General features: G+C 40.1%; 1 pseudogene; it reads left to right on the top strand.

Moving 5' to 3' along the window:
- The first annotated feature begins 14,626 nt into the window (after positions 1-14,626).
- LOC107516635 lies at positions 14,627-15,114 on the top strand (annotated as a pseudogene).
- Positions 15,115-20,231: the final 5,117 nt, after the last annotated feature.

Here is a 20,231-nt window from a genome sequence, read left to right as displayed (position 1 = left end):
AAGGAAGACTGGGCACTGTAGGCGTTAATAGTAATATTAAAAAATCTCAAAAAAACTTGGTAAATTAGACTGTTTGATATCTATGTTGTGTCACAAAGATGTGTCACATGAAAAAATGCTTGTTATTTCTGTAATTCTAGTAGCATCTGATAGCCTCAGGAAGTGAGGTCCCCACTATTCCCTTTTCAACCAGGGGCTTGAAAATCCATCCCCAAACACCCCTCTGAGTAAAATAGAAGGGTTTAGTTTCTTTTTTAGTTTAGTTTCCTTTTTCAGTCCAAGTGCTGTTGAAAGTAACAACCAAGCAAAACTAAAATTACCCCAGACAGGAAGAACAAGAAGCGGCAAGTCATGTGGAAATCAGGGTTATATACACAGCCACTGCCGTCCTGCCATCCTCAGTTAATTGCCTGACACACCCTCCTGGCCCAGTTCAGGGATCTGGACCGGGCAAGCTTGCCTACGCAAGTGACCTGCCCACCCGCTTTTGGGCACTCCCACGGCCTCTGCCACACTGGCACCTGGATTGGGCCACCCTGCCCAGATTGCCAGAGGAATGGAAGGGAACCGAGTTGCTCCCATGCCCTCTGGCCAGGAGCCAGGACCCGGGCTCCCTGCTGACAGGGAGTACTCCCCTGGGCTACTGAAAGCCCTGACTCACCTGTCCCACCTACAATAGATGTGTCCTCAGCAGTAGGGGCCTGGGACCTGCTTTTCTGTCAGCCTGGGATTCAACGGGGGTGCTCCAGATCCCTCAGAAGAGCACATTCAAGGCCTGAAGAATTCAGCTTGCCAATCCTGAAATATGAGAGGACCACAGTACTCAGAGGCATGCCAAGAGCACAGCTCTTTCCACAGGGATTAGCTTAACTTGGCCCCTCAGTGCAGTGGGTGTGCACCAAGCACTTAAGGAACTAAACATCTGTCACTGAAGCTCTGGTTCCCATCCCCCCACACACCTCCACCCTACCTTCCCTCGGCTTCTTTCACACAGTGCTTTTCCAGTTTTCCTGCTACACTTCATTCAGCTCTCCTCTGTGACTCTGTCCTATATCCTCCCCTTGGCTGGGGGTGCTCCCAGGCTTCTGACCTAGTTTTCCCTAATTTATGGGTCTCTCCACCCTGTTTATCAGTGAGCTCACCAAGCTTGGCTTCAAGGACCATTTCTTGAGAGCTCCAGCTGTAGTTCATTTTTGTACCACTCTCAATATATTTCCCAGAACAAAATTTTCTAGGAGTTTGATGGATGTTGACTCCTAAATTTCTACCTATAGCCTTATTCCCTCTTCTTGGTCTAATTCCAGCCAGAACAGAATTTTCTGTCCAGGCTATGCAGCACTGGAGGGCGATCCTGGATGGCTACACTTCTGTTCCCTCTATCTCACCATGTTGTACGCCCAAGACATTCTCATGAGGTCCCCAAGTGTGTGTGTTGCAGGGGAGCAGAATAAGACACACTTTCTTCTCAGGGTCCCAAATGTAAGTTTAACGAGGCCTCTGGCTTCCCTTTCATCTTCAACTTTCCACCCTTTCTCTGGCTTCATAAGCCCAGAAAAGTAACCTTGGAATCCACTGCCACACCTCTCCTGGCCCTGCCTCCATGTTTCTGTCCACACTTCCCAGGGAGCATAGGGGCAAATATTGGACTTTCACTTCCTCTAGATCATACATACTTGAAGGCAACAAGCCTTGCAGCCTGATCAATGTTGAAAGAAAGGGTATCGTCTTTCCATCATGGAAGAACTATTCTGATGTGAATTCTCCAAGAGTTATTTTTTTTTATTATTGCGGTATAATACACATAAACCATTATATTAGTTTCAGGTGTACAACATAACGATTCAATGTTTGTATATATTGTGAAATGATCGCCAGAGTAAGTCTAGTTAATATCTGTCACCATACATAGTTACAAAGTTTTTTCCTCCTGATAAAAACTTTTAAGAGCTACTCTCCTAGCAACTTTCAAATATACAATGCAGTATTATTAACTATAGGCATCATGCTGTGCATTACACCCCCAGGATTTATTTATTTTATAACTGAAAGTTTGATCCTTCCAACCCCCATTTCTCTCATCGCCTCCCACTCCCTGTCTCTAGCAACTACCAATCTGTTCTTTGTATCTATGAACTTGATTTTGTAGGGGGTTTTGTGGGTTTCTTTTTCTTTTCTTTTCTTTTTTATATTCCACATATAAGTGACATCATATAGTATTTGTCTTTCTCTGTCTGACTTTTCATTTAGCTAATGCCCTCTAGGTCCATCCATGTTGTTGTTGCAAATGGCAAAATTTCATTCTTTTTATGCCTGAATTCAGTCATTAAAAAAATAAAATTTTGCTATATCATGGCTATTGTAAATAATGCTGCAATGAACATAAGGGTGCAGATATCTTTCCCAAATAGTGTTTTCATTGTGTTTGGATAAATACCCAGAAGTAGAATTGCTGAATTATATGGTAGTTCTATTTTTAATTTTTTGAGGCACCTTCATACTGTTTTCCATAGAGGCTGCACCAGTTTACTTTCTCATCAATATTGCACAAGGGTTTCCTCTTCTCCACATCCTCACCAACACTTGTTTTTTTGTCTTTTAACAGCCATTCTAACAGGTGATATCTCATTGTGGTTTTGATTTGCATTTCCCTGATGATTAATGATGTTGAGCATCTTTTTGTGTACTTGTTGGCCATCTATATGGGTTTTTTGGGGGGCAGGGGAGAATATACCTATTCAGATCTGCCCACTTTTTAATCAAATTCTTTCTGGTTTTTTTTTTTTTTTTTGCTATTAAATTGTATAAGTTCTTTGTATATTTTGGATATTAGCCCCTTGTCAAATGTATGATTTACAAATATTTTCTCCCATTTAGTAGGTTGTTTTTTTATTTTGTTAATGGGTTCATTTGCTTGACGTCCCATTTTTTAAAATTTTTATTCAGGAATGATTTTTAATTCACTTAAGAATTAAATTTGGTAAAACCTTCCCCAGTTCCAAGCAAATGGCTCCTCAGGCTGCCCAGGAAGAAGGTGGCCTATATAGAAATGCAAGAGAAAAGCTCTGTCATATTCTTCAGTATTCCCTCTTTTTCACATGGATTTTCTGTTACTCGTCATGACAACCTATGGGATAGTTACTACTGTTATTTGAACTTTACTGTTGGGAAGACTAAAGCACAGAGATATCATACGGCATGGCCAATAGTGGTAGAACCAGGATTTAAACCAGGTCTTGGTCTCACTCAGGAAGCAGCCATTTTCCCTCCTTTCATGCCCACGAACATATAGGCTTCTCTCTGATTCTTCTCTTTCTTTCATTCTCCATTAGCCAATCTCATGCCAATTTCCTCTTTAAACTCTGATTTTGATCTTTCCCCTCTCATCTCCCATCAAGCCACTGGCCCAGACCCTCACCATCTTATTTCTAGATTTCTGCCCGAACTGCTCAATTGGCCTTTTACTGCCAGTCTTTGTTTACAACATATTTTTACATAAATGCGAGGCTATTCCTCCTAAAATTCTGCTCTCTTCATGTCACTATAATTGTCTTTGGTTCCACATCCCCTACTACAATGTGTCCTGGCATTCATGGAGGACCTCAGCCCACTCATCCAAACCCTTCTTCCTCAACTCCCCCACTTTTACCTTCCAGGTCAGTACGAGCAGACCCAAACCACTCCCGGCACATGCCATGCTTATTCCCACCTCTGAGTCTCAGCCAGGCTCATTCTCTTACCTGAAATGTATCCTTTCTGTCTGTGTAATCCTGTCCATCCTCCAAGACTCAACTCAGTTCCCCCACCCCTCCCAGGCCACCTTGACTTACACTGTCCTCTCTTCCAAACTTCTTATGTACTCTTCTCTAGTACAGGGTCACATGGTTTGACCCTGAATTGCCCCCTAAGAGATTCCCCTGTTTCTCCAGTATGACCGAACTCCTCAGGGACAAGCGTGATGTCATATACTTCCTTATAAACCACTCCCTCCCCAACCTGTACGATACTTTACTAAAAAGGCAAGTGTCCAGGTCTCACCTCAGACTTGCTAAACCAGAATCTCTGAGGGAGGGTAGGCCCAGGCATATGTATTTTTTCGTAATAGCTTAATGGAGATATAATTCACATGCCATAAAATTCACCCCTTTAAAGTGTACAAGTCAATGTTTTTTAGTATATTCACGGTTTTGAAACTATCACCACTAGCTAATTTTAGAACATTTTCATCACCCCAAAGGAAATTCCATACCCAGTAACAGTCACTCTCTATTCCCACCTCCTCCAGCCCCTGACAACCACTAATCTACTTTCTGTCTCTATGGATTTGCCTATTCTGGACATTTCATACAAATAGAATTATACAATATGTGGTTCTTTGTGTCTCGCTTCTTCACTCAGCAGAATGATTTCAAGGTTCAGCCATGTTGTAGCATGTATCAGTACTTCATTCCTTTTAATTATTGAATATTATTTCACTGTATGGGTAGATCGCATTTTGATTATCCATCAGTTAATGGACTGCTTCTATTTTGGGGCTGTTATGAATAATGCTGCTACAAATATTCATGTACAAGTTTTTATGTGGACATATATGCTCACTTGTCTTGGGTAGGTACTCAAGAGTGGAATTCCTGCGTCATAGGGTAATTCTATGTTTAACCTTTTGAGGAACTGCCAAACTGTTTTCCTCAGCAGCTGCACCATTTAACAATCTCACCAGCAATGAATGAGGGTTTCTCTACATCCTTGACATATGTGTTTTTAACATGCTCCACAACTGTGACAAAGTTTAAGCACTCCCATGCTAAGTTCTGGAATCCCTACTTGTCTACTATCATGAAAATTACCTAGGACTACTCAGAGATTTTGGGCAGCCCCTGGGTTAGATCACCTTCCACAGAGAGCCCAAGTTTGAGGATGGTGGAAGTGATGTGCTTACGAGTGTGAGCATTGCCAGGGAATTCATCATGGTAGCCTAGGTGCAAAAACTAAAGGCCCAAGAAACTGAGTGCTTGGAGATATTTAGAAAGAAGCAGCTGGCATGGGGGGAGGGCCAAGGCCAAGCCAGGTCCTGACTCAGGCTTTGTGTTGCTATTTGACATTTAATCTCCCAGGACAACTCTAATCAGTTTAAAAAAAAAATGAAGATTATATCTGCTCCCCACCCTTATCCCCACTCCAGAAGGTTGCTGTGAAGTTAAAATTAGCTAATTGAAAGCATCTGGTGCCACTAGGTAACTCCTATGCATTATTATGGTATTATCGCTGTCTCGTCCTCGGGTGGTTACAGAAGGGCGTGGCTGATGGGACAGGACTGATCTAGCAGTTCTGATTTTTCCCAGTAGGACAGACTTAGTTTAAATTTCCACCCTGGCAGCTTTAAGGGACTAAACTAAACAGGAAGTTTCCATTTCACCCTGAGCTCTCCAAATCTTGGGCAGCCTGTGACTTTTGCTGTCCAGTTGTTATCTCTCTGGAAGGACCTTCCAGGATGAGGTGTGGCTATGTTTGTACTCACAGGAAAGCTTCATCTTTTTTTTCAGCTAAATAACTTCCTGTCCAGAAATTATTATAGTCCCCCGCCCCCCCCCACACACACACACTTTTATAACATGGAGAGGACATGTGCTGAAATCAGAGGGTTAGAATTCATATCAAAGCCCAACCTCAATGATCTTGTTGTAAATGGAGACAAAGCTATTTGTGTGGGCAGCGATGAACAGCTGTTACTCAGAAGCTCAGTTCTGGGGAACAAGAAGAAGGGTTTTTTTGAACCAAGTGAAACCTCAGGCCCTTGAGCAACTCGAGGCTTTTTGTTTTCTTGTCTGGCCTGGCACAGGCTCCCTGAGGGGTAGGTCAGTGCTGAGACCTGGCTTTTCTTTGTCTTTGGGCTTGTCATCAAGTTCTAGAGAGGACTGAGCTAGGGTCACCGTGTATCAGTCAAAAACTACACAAGAGACAGAGTGAACACTGTACACAGGAATTGGGGGCTTATTTCATTTCTCCCATGTTAAAAACAGCAAATCCCTGAAATGGGTCTACATGGAAGTAGTTACTGAGAATAAACAGCTGTTCATGATCGACTGTCATCATATATCAGCCACGCAGGCCTCACTTCTCTTGCTTCCTGGAATTGTACTCCTTGGCCGGGAGATGAGCAGATGGTGTAAGTTCATTTGTGGCTTTGGAATGAAAGCTTTTTTTTTTAAATAGAAAACTAATGGATTCCTCATGGGCTGCTGCCTGAGACTTTGCTAAATTTTGTCAAGCCCTTTTATGTTTCTCATGTCACCCCCTCATCCAGATCTTGGTCATAAATAAATAAGCCCATCAGAACCTCTGATTCTTTTTTTCCCAGAAATAGAATGAGTCACCCAGCTCCTCAGCCTCCCACTCTCAGGAGCCAGTGAGAGTGTGGCTACAGGGGACTCTGCCCTGAAGGAAAACCAGGGAAGGCTCTGCTCCATGCCTGCCCTGCAGTCCACTGACTTTCCAGAAAGGAGTTCCAATCCCAGTAGGGGATGGGGAAGCTCTGTTATTGACTAGAATAGTAAAGAGAACTTCTAAGAGGGCCAAGAAACTTCCCAGAGCTCTGAGGACCACTGTACAAAGGTGTCCTTGCCCCAATTGAGCCTACTGGGTCACCATTGAAGAATAGAGGCCATGTAGGTGCCCAGGCTATGTCCCTAGAGCTGTTTCCTAGATACAGAGCCTACTTAAGAAAGGATTTTGAACTCGAGGAAGAAATCCACTGAAGGGTTCAGGGTGCACCTTCTATTTGTTCTAGTTTGCTTAGGGTCAGCCCTCAAACCTCACCTAGCCCCAGTCTGGGATTGGGGGGCAGTGAGAATTGGATTCGAGTGCACCCGCACTGACCTCCTGGAAGCTTCGGCTTGAGCTCATTCTAAGGCTCCCTCTTTTGCAGCATCCATGGATTGGGCCTGCCTTTTCTTCACCAGATGCCCTGCCCACCCAGTTTGACAGTTCAGGGGCCACTCCCTCCCCAGGGGTGGTTTCTAGCCTGGCACTAGCATCACCGCACTCGGGACTGACAAACTTCAGACTCCAAGGCATTGTCCAGAATGTTGATGGTTAGGAGATGGCTCAGGAAAATAACCATAAATTAAAAAGAAAAAAGAACCAGTGCCCTGCACCCTGCCACCTCGGCTTCCTGCTCAGAAATGTGGAAAGGGGAACAGAGTTCATTTTCCAGGAAGTCAACACATTGGTTAATGATACAAGCTTAAGATGGAGGGTGCTGAGAAGGCTGCCGAGGGTCTCTCAGCCATCCCTCTGCCATCAGGGCAGTGCCATTCTGACCCTGAGGAGGCACTGGATACCCTCCTGGTCTCAGTCTCTCAGGCTGATGTTCCTCAGTGGTGATGGGGCAAATAAAGACTTCGTTGTCCTGAGGTTTTCATGAAGATGAAAGGAGATAATGTTGGGGGAACTCTCTGGATTGCTGGAATGTCCTATAGCTTAATCTAAGTGTGAGTTACCTGGGTATATACATGTGGCAAAACTCATTGAGCTGGTCACTTAGTATGTATGCACATTGTTATATGTAAATAGTATCTCAATAAAATACTGCTGGCATGAAAAATGAGATGCGCAAAAGCATTTTGTACCCTGTAAACCATTTGTTAACATGGACTTTAAAAAAACTTTTAATGAAGTAGAACCACTGTCCTGACGTTTACTAGCATGAATTCATTTTGCCTTTTTTGAACTTCATATAAATGGGATCATATAGTATATAGATTCATGTTTGTTTGCTTTTTTGCTCAGCATTATGAGGATCATCTGTGTTGTAGCGATAGCTTGTTCATTCTCGTTGCTGTGTAGTACTCCATTGTGTGAATGCACCATTTATTTCTCTATTCCCCATTGGCAGAGGGCATTTGGGTAGTTTCTGGTTTGGGGCTATTACAATGAGTGCTGTTATGAACATTTTTGTCTTTGAGTAAACATAGCTTTGTATTTCCATTGGATATGTCCTAGGAATGGAACTGCTGGGTCAGTAAATGCATCTATCAGTTTGGGTACATTTGGTTGATTACTAAAGGCTAATTCCACAGAGTTACCATTGCCAGAATAATTAAATGTACAAAGCTCTAAATGAGCCCATATATCAATTTCACATAGAAAACAGTGTCATCTCATCCCAGTACCATTTCAGAGCTCAGCATTTTTTGCCACTGTCATGGGCTTCCATGTATAGGCTACATCCCTACTGCTGTAGCTGAAAGACACCAGCGCAGCTGTTTGACAGAATAAGAACTTTTCCATCTGCCCTAGTTTTATGGGTTGGGCCCTTCACCCCCAAGACCACTGACTCTGAAGCCTTTACATAGTTTCCAGGATCTCTGACCCTTCACACTCTCTGAAGCCAAGAGTGATGAACGATACCCTTAGAACTAGGGCCAGGCAAGGGCAATTGTCATCTCATGGGGTGTATTAGTCAGCTAGGGACTGCCATTATAGAACACCTTAGACTGAGTGGCTTAGATAACAGAAATTTTCTCCTAGTTCTGGAGGCTGGCAGTCAAGATCAGTGTACCAGCATGATCGGGTTCTTGTGAGAGATCTCTTCCTGACTTGCAGCCTTCTCATCATACCCTCACATGACAGAAAGAGAAAGCAAGCTCTTCTTATAGGAGCACTAATCCCATCATGGGGCGTCCCATCCTCATGACCTCATCTAACCTTAATTACCTTTCAAAGATGCCATTTCCATATGCCATCACACTGGGGGTTAAGGCTTCAACATATAAGTTTTGAGGGAGCATGGTTCAGTCCACAGTAAGGAGCTAAAAACCCTGTTTATTTCTGTGCTGCATCTGAGTCCTGGAGGAGATAGATGGGATGTCTCAGGGGCAGACCCCTGGAGCCTGGCCTGGGCATGGCATGGGACAGTGAGGAGCTTTCCAATGACAGGAAAAGCTGTTACCTCCTACTTCTATCAACTGCTGGCTGGTTCACCACTGTGTCCTCAGTGTCTGTAAGCAAAGGGTCTTACATGCCATGCATGCTCCATAATTGCTGATTTGAAACCTATTTTAATGGGAATTCTCAAACATACAAAATCTGTAGACTGGTGTAATGAGCCCTTATAGTCTCATCACCCAGTTTTAATAATTATCAACATGTTGCCCATCTAATTTCACCTACCACTTATAAGAGTTAACATTCGAAGGACAAGGAACAGTATGTAAAGGCACAGAGGCATGAAGACTACATGGTTTGTTCAGACCCTGAAGGGTTGGAGGGCAGTAAGATTCAAGAACAGAATCCCGGGCAGAAGGAGGATTGTCCCTGTGACAATTCTAACTCTGGCCTACAAGACCCCAATTTCATCTCTTCCCACAACATGCACTGAACACTTACTGTGGGCCATCCCTGAACAGGGGTCACAGGATGAATGAGACACAGCCCCACTTCTCATGGAGTTGAGTGTCTAGGGAGAGACACTGATAAGTAAACAAGCAATATGCATGACAGCATTCTGACAGAAGGCTATGGGCACCTAGCCAGGCATGGGGGTCAGAAAAGGATTCATATAGAAAGTGATATCTTGTGATAGTTATTCTCCATTTGCTACCAAATTTATTCTTTGTCTTTCTATGCCCTTGGAGGTTGACTTTTAACAGACTTCATCAACCAAGCTCCTTTGCCTCTCTGGCTTCCAGCTGGGTCCAGCTAATCAGAAGGACACGCAGCAGACTGAGAGGTGGGAATAAAAAGGAATTGGAATCTTTATTCCACTTACTTTCTGCTCTGCTATGGTTCTGGCAGTGTTAGAAACTTCCATGACCACAGGTCCTGTCAAGTGGCCCCTTTTCATGGCACCAGCTCTTCTCAGGCTTCAGTAATATCATTTCCTCCACCTACCCCTTTGGACTTATGGATGTTAATGGCTTCCTGCTATTGCTATTTCCTGGATGCCTCAAAATCCTGTTAAATCTCATAATCCTGACAACATCTTTGTAAATAGCCTCTTCGATAAAAAGTCTCCCCAAAAAGTTCTGCATAAGGAAAATAAGGACGTTTTTACAAAATGATAGGAGCATGTTAAAAGGACACAAGCTAACACGAAGGGCTTCCAATGGCCAAAATAGAACAAGTTGAGCAACAAAATAATGACAGCATTGGATTATAATCCATAAAATAAAATAAATATCTGGGAGTCCATATTGATATTAATAAATAACTGAATAAATAAATAAATGAGGAAGAAGGGACAGCTCTTCCTTGTAGAAGAATTTCATTTAATAAATGTGGAAAGAATGAGGGAAATACAAACAACCCAGTAGTTATTGATGCAGGCAACGAATCAGTGGGCAAAAGAGAAACAGGATATACACATAGTTTCAAAGTATGTTCTCTAAGATATTTACTAGTAACAAATGGGAAATAGTAATTTTGCAGTGGAGAAACCACCTTAACCAATGATCAGGGTTAACATTACCAGTAATAAGACACATTGGTATCCTGTAACTCCCAATATGATGAGAGGGGCACAACATCATTCCTGTGGTATTCTCGCCCAAAATGATAACCTCAATCTACTCATGAGAAAACATCAGACAAACCCATCAAGAGACACTCCACAAATATATGACTAGTACATTTCAAGAGTGTCTACAAAAGACAAGAGATGACTAAAGAACTGTCAGAGATTGGGGGAGACTAAGGAAACATAACAACTAAATGCAATGTGGAATCCTGTGTTGGATCCTGAAACAGAAAAACTTTTGTGGGAAAAAAAAACTGCTGACATTTGAATTAGGTCCATAGTTTACTGAATAGCATCATACCAAGGTTAAATTCCTGGTTTTGATCATTGGACTATTAACACCCCTCTCCACCCTATTGCAAGCCCTTCCCCCTTCAGCTGAAGAAAAATCCAAGAAATTTAAAGGGCCAACACCCTTTTCTTCCCTTTCCCTCCATTCTTCTCTCTTTCTCTTTTTGAGAACCAGACATTTAAAGTCTAGAACATTCAAAAACGACTACATGTACGAGGGAATTTATAAAGTCACTGCACACACCCAGGGAAAGACTCAAGCTTCTAAAAAAAAGCCCTTAGAGGAGCTTAAATTTATATCTCAGGCTTCCCAGGCATAGACGCAGCTTACAGCAACCAAAAAACAAAAACAAGAATCAGCAAACTTGGAGAAGGGAGAGAATCTGATTTCTACTTACTACATTATTAGATTCAAATGTTCAGTTTTCAACAACAACAACAACAACAAAATCACAATGCATACAAAGAAACATGAATATATAGCCCATTCAAAGGGGGAAAAAATGAACCAACAGAAACCATCCTTGAGAAAGAGCGGATGGCACACTAGACAAAGACTTTAAATAATTCTCTTAAAGATGCCCAAAAAACTACTGGAAGATGTGAAGAAAATCAAGAAAATGATTAATGAGCAAAGTGGAAATATCAATAAATAGAAAATCTGAAAGAAAACAAGAAAAACTCTGGTGCCGAAAAGTATAATAACTGAAATGAAAGTTTTAATAGAAGGATTCAAAGGCAGATTTGAGCAGGCAGAGAAAATAATTAGCAAACTTGGAGATAGAACGATGGAACTTACCAAGTCTGAGACATAGAAAGAAAACATGTTGAAGAAAAGTGAAAAAATAAAAAATAAAAAAATAAAAGTGAACAGAACATAAAGGACCTGTGGAACATCGTCAAGCAGATCAACATATGCACTATGAAATTCCAGAAGGAGAAGGAAGAAAGAAAGGGTCAGAGAGAATATTTGAAGAAATAATGGCTGAAATCTTTCAAAATTGGAGGAGAGCATAACTATAAACATCCAAGAACCTGAACTTACTTCAAGTAGGTTGAACTCAAAGAGACTATGACAACACAGTGTCACCACAGCCAGATGCTCTCCATATCCCTGGGAGGAATATGTGTGTGTGTGTGTGTGCGCACGCACGTATGTGCTATCTTTTTTAACAGTAAAAATTAAAATATACAGTTGAGTTTTAAAACAAGAAATTTCATAGTATTTCTAAAAAAGTCATACAAATAATATCTCTTACAATGGGAAAATATTTGCATCATGACAGATGATTGGATCTGACCTTTCCCGCTAGTTTATAGGTTCTTTTACTTCTCAACTTTTTATTTAGAAAAAAATTTAAACCTGTCAAAGAGTTGCAAAAATTGACAGCCCAAAGGATAGAGACCAAGATACATAGGGGTTTATTTTTCTTATGTACTGAGAGGTCCAGAGGAAGACATCTCAAGCTGGGGCACCAGGTTAACCAGGTCATCTTGGAGGTAGACTTGCTCATCTTTCTACTTCACCATTGTCATTATATGATTTTTGTCCTTATGGTTACAGATCAGTTCCTGTACCTCTGGGTATTGTGCTCCAATTTCCAGGAGAGAAAAAACAGTAAAGTCAAAATCTTTTCATGAGGTTTTGTTTGGGAACGGACGCCCACCCGCAGGGGCTTCCACCTACAACTCATTAACCAGAACTGAGAGACAAGGCTACCCTAGCTGCAAGGGAGGCTGAGGAGACAAGTGTTCTTAGAGAGGCACATCTATCCTGAACCAAACTGAGGTTCTTTTAGTAAGAAACAGCAGAAAACGATATGTGTCACAGAGAAGGAGAGAATGGAGGCAGAGAGGCAGCTATTTCTGTAGTCTAGGCTGAAGTCAGCAGGAAAGGAAGGAACCGCAGACATTAGAAATGTTCAATAACAATGTGCCAGCCTTAGATAACTGGCTAGTGGAGGAAGGTGGTGAAATAAGGAGTTATCAGGGTGGCTCTGACCTTCCTACCCTGGGAGAGTAGTGAAATGATTAGGGGGGAGGGGCAGAGTTTTATTTTTTGTAACAGTTGTGACAGGTCACTATTATATGTCTATTGAAACCATGGAATGATAAAATAGCACTTTAAATACGTCATCCCTTGTCACAAAAATTGTATAAGACAATTTTGTTATTACTACTACACAGAAAGAAAGCTATGAGTCAGAGGTTCAGGTACTTGCCGAAGGTCACAGTCAGTATGGTGGTATTCTCTTGCTCATGAATAGACAGCATCTTACTTTTAGGAAGTAAAAGCAACTTCATGTTATAGATCCTTTCATGACAGGAAGACGTAAAGAAGGATAGCCATCAAAACAGAGGTATCAAGGGAACCAGGAAGATGTCTCTGCCTGGAGTGTGCCACGTCTAGTGACCAAGCCAGAGTGGAAGCCCAGCTCTCTATGACCCGTCCCTCATAAGCTGCAAGTGAGGTGGCCAAAGAAGAATGATCAGCCTCAGTAGCTCCTGCTCCACCCTTTGTAGGCAAGATACTAGCTCAGGACCCTGTCAGAGGTTGCACATCTTTCCTTTAAGGCATCCTTGGTACTTTAATTAGAGTACTTTGCTAGGAAGGTGGGGAAGGATCTTTTTAAAGAGGCAACATTTGAGTTGAGATCTGAATGAGGAGGAGACAGCTATAAGAAGAAGGTTCTAGCAGAAAGAATGAGGTTGGCCTAATAAAGAAACTGAAAGCAGGTTGGTATGATAGGAGCACAGTGGCTGGCACAGTGGGTTGGAGGTTTAGTAGGAACCAAATGAAGTAGAGTCTTATAAGCCATAATAAAGGCAGAGAGACCAGTTAAGGAGGCTGTCACATTAGTTCAGGTGAGTAAAGAAATTAACTTGGACAAGGATTTTAGCAGTGGTAATGATGAAATAGTAAGGTTTGGAAGTAGAATTTATGAGATTTGTTGATAATTGGCATGAGAGAATGAGAAAAATGAAATGACTTCTAAGCTTTTGACCTAAGTGACTAGGTGAGTGATTATGCCATTTAATGAGATGGGGAAGGACCCTAGAGAGATCAGGGAATGGAGAGAGAAAATATAAGTATCTGTTATATCCACCATCTATGCAGTTCTTTGGTTTAGATGGTGAGGAGTACTACATTATTTGACTATTAGAAAATTTATGAAAATGCTTAAGTATATTAATAAATCTAGTGAGAAAAACATATCTTTTCCACAAAGGCTGAAAGGCATTTGACAAATTCAACATTCGTTCTTTATAAAAACTCAAAATATGAATAGATTGATACTTTAACATGTTTGACATTATTCTAGCAACATGCTTAATGGGAAAACACCAGAAGAATGCACAATTATTATTTAACGTTGCACAGGAGAGCCTAACCAAAGCTGTTAGATAAGAGAAATAAATTAGAGGTCTAATAATTAGAAGGGAGGAAGTAAAACTATTATTATTTGCAGATAATGTAATTGTATGCCTTGAAAAGCCAAGAGAATCAACTGAGAAACTATTATAAACAATATGATAATTGAGCAAGGTAGCAGAAAATAATATATACTGAAATCAATAGCTTTCAGATATACAATTATCAGCTAGAAAACATAATAGAAGAAGATACTCCATTTGTAATAGCAACAAATAATATAAAATAACTAGAAATAAACTTTACATGAAATGTGCGAAATCTTCATTTTTAGAACTAAACAGACCAATTGTAATGTTTTTTAAAAAATTAAGAAGAGTAAAAATAAAACTAAATTAAATAGCACTGAAGGGAGAACTAGGTATTAAAGATATTAAAACATATTACAACTCTTCATCCGTGCTGCCTATGGAGGTGCAGCCATCTTCAATTCAGAATTATGGCTGCCCTCAGACCCCTCATGAAGCCTAAGATCATCAAAAAGAGGACCAAGAAGTTCAGTCAGGCCAATATGTCAAAATTAAGCCTAACTGGAGGAAACCCAGAAGCACTGACAATAGAGTGCATAGAAGATTCAAGGGCCAGATCTTGATGCCCAACATTGGTTATGGAAACAACAAGAAAACAAAGCACATGCTGCTCAGTGGCTTTTGGAAGTTCCTTGTCCATGATGTCAACGAGCTTCAAGTGCTGCTGATGTGCAACAAATCTTACTGTGCTGAGACCGTTCACAACATCTCCTCAAAGAACCACAAAGCCACTATGGAAAGAGAAGCCCAGCTGGCCATCAGTCGCCAATACTAATGCCAGGCTGTGCAGTGAAGAAAATGAATACACAGTTTGTGTGCACATTGTATCTGTGTTAATAAAACCATAAAATTCTTTTTTAAAAAAATTATAAATCCTCAAAACTATGTGGTTCTAGCATATGTATCAAAAAGTCAGTATTAACACAGTAGAAATTCCAGATGTGAGCTCATCTGTATAATGGGAGTTTTGTACCTGATAATTGTTGGCTGTGTTAGAGACTGTTAGCTATCTTCTCAAATACATTCTCCACTTCTTTTACAATAGTAGAATGTGCCCAGCTAAATTACACTTCCCAGCCTCCCTTACAGTTAGATGTGGCCATATGACCAAGATTTAGTCAAAAATGGCATATGAATGAATGTATGCCACTTCTGTACTGACACATGAAAACAGCTGCTGTACCTCTTCTGAGCTCTTTTTCTCTTTCCTGCTGTCTGCAATATAGGTTTATTTAAACCACACAGATGAGGACAATGACCTAGATCAGCAGTTTTCATGTGCCAGTGGGCATCAGAACCCCCTAGAGGACTTGTTAAAACATAGATCACTGGACCCCATCTCCATTGTTTCTGAGTCAGCAGATCTGGGGTCGGGCTCAAGAATTCTTATTTCTTTCTTTCTTTTTTCTTTTTATGGTGACATTGGTTAACGAAATCCAATAAGTTTCAGCTGTACACTTTAACAGTAAGGCATATATATATTTACACTGTGTGTTCACCTCCCATAGTTAGATTTCTTTCTGTCACCACATATTTGACCCCCTTTACCTCATCTACCTCCCCCATGCCCTGTCCCCCCTACCCTCTGGTAACTACTAGTCTACTGTCCATGTCCATGAGTTTCTGTTTGTCATGTTCATTTGTTGCTTTTAGGTTTATATCCCACATATAAGTGATATCATGTGATTTTCAACTTTTTCTGTCTGGCTTATTTCACTTAGCATGATTACCTTGAGGTCCGACCATGTTGTCGCAAATGGCAATATTTCATCTCTCCTTATGGCTGAGCAATATTCCATTGTATATATGAACCAAAGCTTCTTTAGCCAATCATCTATTGTAGGACACTTCAGTTGCTTCCATGTCCTGGCCACTGTGAATAATGCTGCTATGAACATCAGTGTGCAAATATCTTTTCAGATATGGGTTTTTGAGTCTTTGGGGTAAATATCGAGTAGAGGGATTGTTGGGTCATATGGTAGATCAATTCTTAGTCTTCTGAGAAACCTCCATACTGTTTTTCATAGTGGCTGTACCAATTTGCAGTCCCACCAGCAGTGTATGAGGGTTCCTTTTTCTCCACATCCTCTCCAACATTTGTTATTATTTGTTCTGTTGATTATAGTTATTCTAACAGGTGTGAGATGATATCTCATTGTAGTTTTTATTTGCATTTCCCTAATAGATAGTGATATTGAGCATCTTTTCATATGTCTGTTGGCCATTTGTATGTCCTCTATAGAGAAGTGTATATTCAGGTCCTCTGCCCATTTTTTGATAGGGTCGTTTGTTTTTTGTTGTTATTGATTCATATGAGTTCTTTGTATATTTTGGATATTAGGCCCTTATTGGAGGTGTTGCTTGCCAATTTCTTTTGCTGAGCAGAAGCTTTTTAGTTTGATGTCGTCCCATTCATTTATTTTAGCTTTTACTTCCCTCGCCTTTGTGGTCAAATTCATAAAATCCTCTTTAAGTCCAAGGTCCTTGAGTTTAGTTTCCATGTTTTCTTCTATGCATTTTATTGTTTTGGGTCTTATATTCAGGTCCTTAATCCACTTTGAGTTAATTTTGGTGTGTGGTGATAGACAACAAGTCTAGTTTCATTGTTTTGCAGGTGGCTTTCCAGTTTTCCCAGCACCATTTATTGAAGAGGCTTTCCTTTCTCCACTGTATGTTTTGGCTTTTTTGTTGAAAATTATTTGCCCATATAAATATGGGCTTACTTCTGGACTGCCGATTCTGTTTCACTGGTCAGTATGTCTGTTTTTCTGCCAATACCATGCCATTTTGATTACTGTTGCTTTGTAGTATAATTTGAAGTCGGCAGAGTGATGCCTCCAGCCTCATTCTTCTTTCTCAAGATGCCTTTGGCAATTTGGGGTCTTTTATGCTTCCATATAAATGTGATGATTTTTTGTTCCATTTCTTTAAAAAATTCCAATGGTATTTTGATGGGGATTGCATTAAATTTGTATAATGCTTTAGCTAATATGGTCATTTTAACTATGTTAATTCTTCCAATCCAAGAACACAGACTATCTTTTCATTTCTTTGTATCTTCTTTGATTTCTTTTAATAGGCTCTTGTAGTGTTCATTATATAGGTCCTTCACATGTTCCGTTAGATTTATTCCTAAGTATTTTATTCTTGTTGTTGCAATTGCAAAAAGAAATTATTTTTTCCACTACTTATTCTGACACTTCATTATTAGAGTATAGAAATGCTATGGATTTTTGAACTTTGATTTTGTATCCAGAAACTTTACTGTTTTTGCTTATTGTTTCTAGTAGTGTTCTTATGGAGTCTGTAGGGTTTTCTATATAGAGAATCATATCACCTGCAAATAGTGACAGTTTGACATCTTTGTTTCCTATTTGGATGCCTTTTATTTCTTTCTCTTGCCTGACTGCACTTGCTAGGATCTCCAATGTTATATTGAATAACAGTGGTGATAGTGGACAGCCTTGCCTTGTTCCTGATCTTAGAGGGAAGGTTTTTAGTTTTTCATCATTAAGTATAATGTTGGCTGAGGGTTTGTCATATGTGGACTTTAAGAATTCGTATTTCTAACAAGTTTTCAGGTAATGCTAATATTGCTGGTGTAAGGACCACATTTTGAGAACTACTGACCTAAAGGTAGAGAAATAAAATGGAAGGAGTCTCAATCCTGAATGACTGGGTGCAACAGAGTCACCCACTAACCTTGGAACACAAATTCTGAAACAGTAGGTAAGAGAAATTATTTCTATCTGGTTTCAGTAGTATTTCAGAACCTCTTTGTTATAGTACTTTAATCCTACCCTAATACAGTGTAGAAAAGACAAATATTTCAATAGATGGTGGCTGGGTCAAATGGAAAAAATGTTGGATTCATACACCATTATCATACTTCAAGATAAATTCAAAATGGATAAAAAATTAATGTGAAAATATAACCATAAAAGTAGAAATATCACTATAAAAGAAAAAAAAACATAGGAGAATTCTTTTTCAATATGTTGAGTAAGAAAAAAAAAACTATGGCTCAGTATTTAGTAGGCCTAAAGAAAAGACTGATGAAATAGACCACACATTAAAAAAAAAACTCTACATAACTGAAAAACACCATAAACAGGGTGAAAATACAAATAACAAAGTGTTTTTAAAAAATAGCTACTCATATGACAAAGAGCTAATCTTCTTGATAGAGCTTCTACAAATCCATAAAAATAAACCAATAAAATAGAAGAAAAATGGGCAAAAGATATTCGTGAATAGATAATCCACAGGGAAAAAAATGCCAATAGACCTTAAATATATGGGAAAGTGTTTAAGCTCACTCAGAAGACTACTATAAATTAAAATTACGCAGGTGAAAAATAGAATCTCAATCACATTGGCCAAAATACAAGTTTGAAAATATGCTCATAGACAAAACTATGGGAAAAGAAACATTCTGGTACATTGCTGGTGGAAGTGTCAATGGATACAACTCCTTGGGGGAACAACTTGGGTCATATTTGCCCAAATTTCAACAGACAGACTTAGGTGTACAAAGTTAATCATTCATTGAAGTGTTGTTTGTAATAGCAAAGGATGGAAAACAATCTATATGTTCATCAATAGAAGGATAATTGTCTAATGATGATATAGCCACACAATAGACTATTCTGATTATATGATGAAAGAAAGAGTGAATTCTTTCTATATATTGATATGCAAACATATCCAGTACATATTGTTTAGTAAAAAAAAAAAAGTATGGAACAATGTTTATAATGCGTTACCTTTTGTGTAAAATGAGGAAAAAGTATACTTATAACGCTTACATTTACAGAAGGACACTGTGGAAGGATACACAAGCAACTATTGGTTGGGATGGGGCGGGTGGGAACAGACTTCACTGTATCACTTCATATATCATGTGATTCTTGAAATAAGTGAATGTATTGTCTACATAAAATATTAACTAATTAAAAGAGATGATATCCAAAGCCATGAAAATGAATGAAAGCACTTAGGGAGAAACTGGAGATAGAGAGGCTGGTTAATGACTGAACCCTGGGGCCCTCCAGTATTGAAGAGTTGGGAAGGAGAGGACTCAGCAAAAGAGATTGAAGGAAGAAAATCAGGTAAGTGTGGGCTCGCAGAACCCTTGGGACAAAAGGGCCAATAAGAAAGTGCTCAGTGTTAAGTGCTGCTGAAAGATCTAGTAAGATGACAAAGAATAGGTAACTATGACATTTTTAATAAGAGTCACTTCAGTGGAATGATGGAGAAAGAAAACTGATAAAATAAAATAAAAATAAAAGAGGTAAGGAAGTAGACAGTAAATTTGAGGTTTTGAGGGGAATAAAATATAGAAAATGGAGTAGTAAGCTGGAGAGAGGCATGAATTCAAGAGAGGGCTTTGAGACAGGTTATAATAAGGGATTGATCCAGGAGAGAGGGAAATATAGATAATGCATTAATAGAGGAGAGACCACCACAACGCTAAATTCTTGAGAAAGGCATAAATAGAACAGGAACATTCCATAATTCCTCCACTTGGAGGTAATGGAAAGCCCCTAAGAGAAGAAGAAGCACCAATATAGCCAGGGGTGATGCTAACTCTGTGGTGCCTGAAAAATGACTGCTAGAAATTTATTACTTACAGGAAATTACTGCTTGGCTATTGCCCATGAGAACATGGCTATCACCATGAGAACACAGGCTATCGCCCATAGGAACATAACATTCTAACTATAAGCTTTCTGCTTCTGTACCCCTGCTTGCACACCCAACCTGTGGGTTGACAGGTAATGAATAGAAGAAAAATAGACCTTTGTGTTTAGACAGAAAGAAGAATGGGATTTGGGGCTTAAAAACCCTGTACCTCTACATTTTGGGGCTGCTTAATTTGGGGTCTGCGTACCCCTAGCAGACCCAGCTGGCTGAATAAAGAGTGTGTTTCCTATAACTCACTGAGTTCTGGTGGTACATGCGT

Source organism: Rousettus aegyptiacus, unplaced genomic scaffold (assembly GCF_014176215.1).
Source record: "Rousettus aegyptiacus isolate mRouAeg1 unplaced genomic scaffold, mRouAeg1.p scaffold_m13_p_9, whole genome shotgun sequence".
Lineage (NCBI taxonomy): Eukaryota > Metazoa > Chordata > Mammalia > Chiroptera > Pteropodidae > Rousettus > Rousettus aegyptiacus.
Note: the sequence above shows the minus strand (reverse complement) of the source record. Positions and strands in the feature narration are given on the sequence as shown.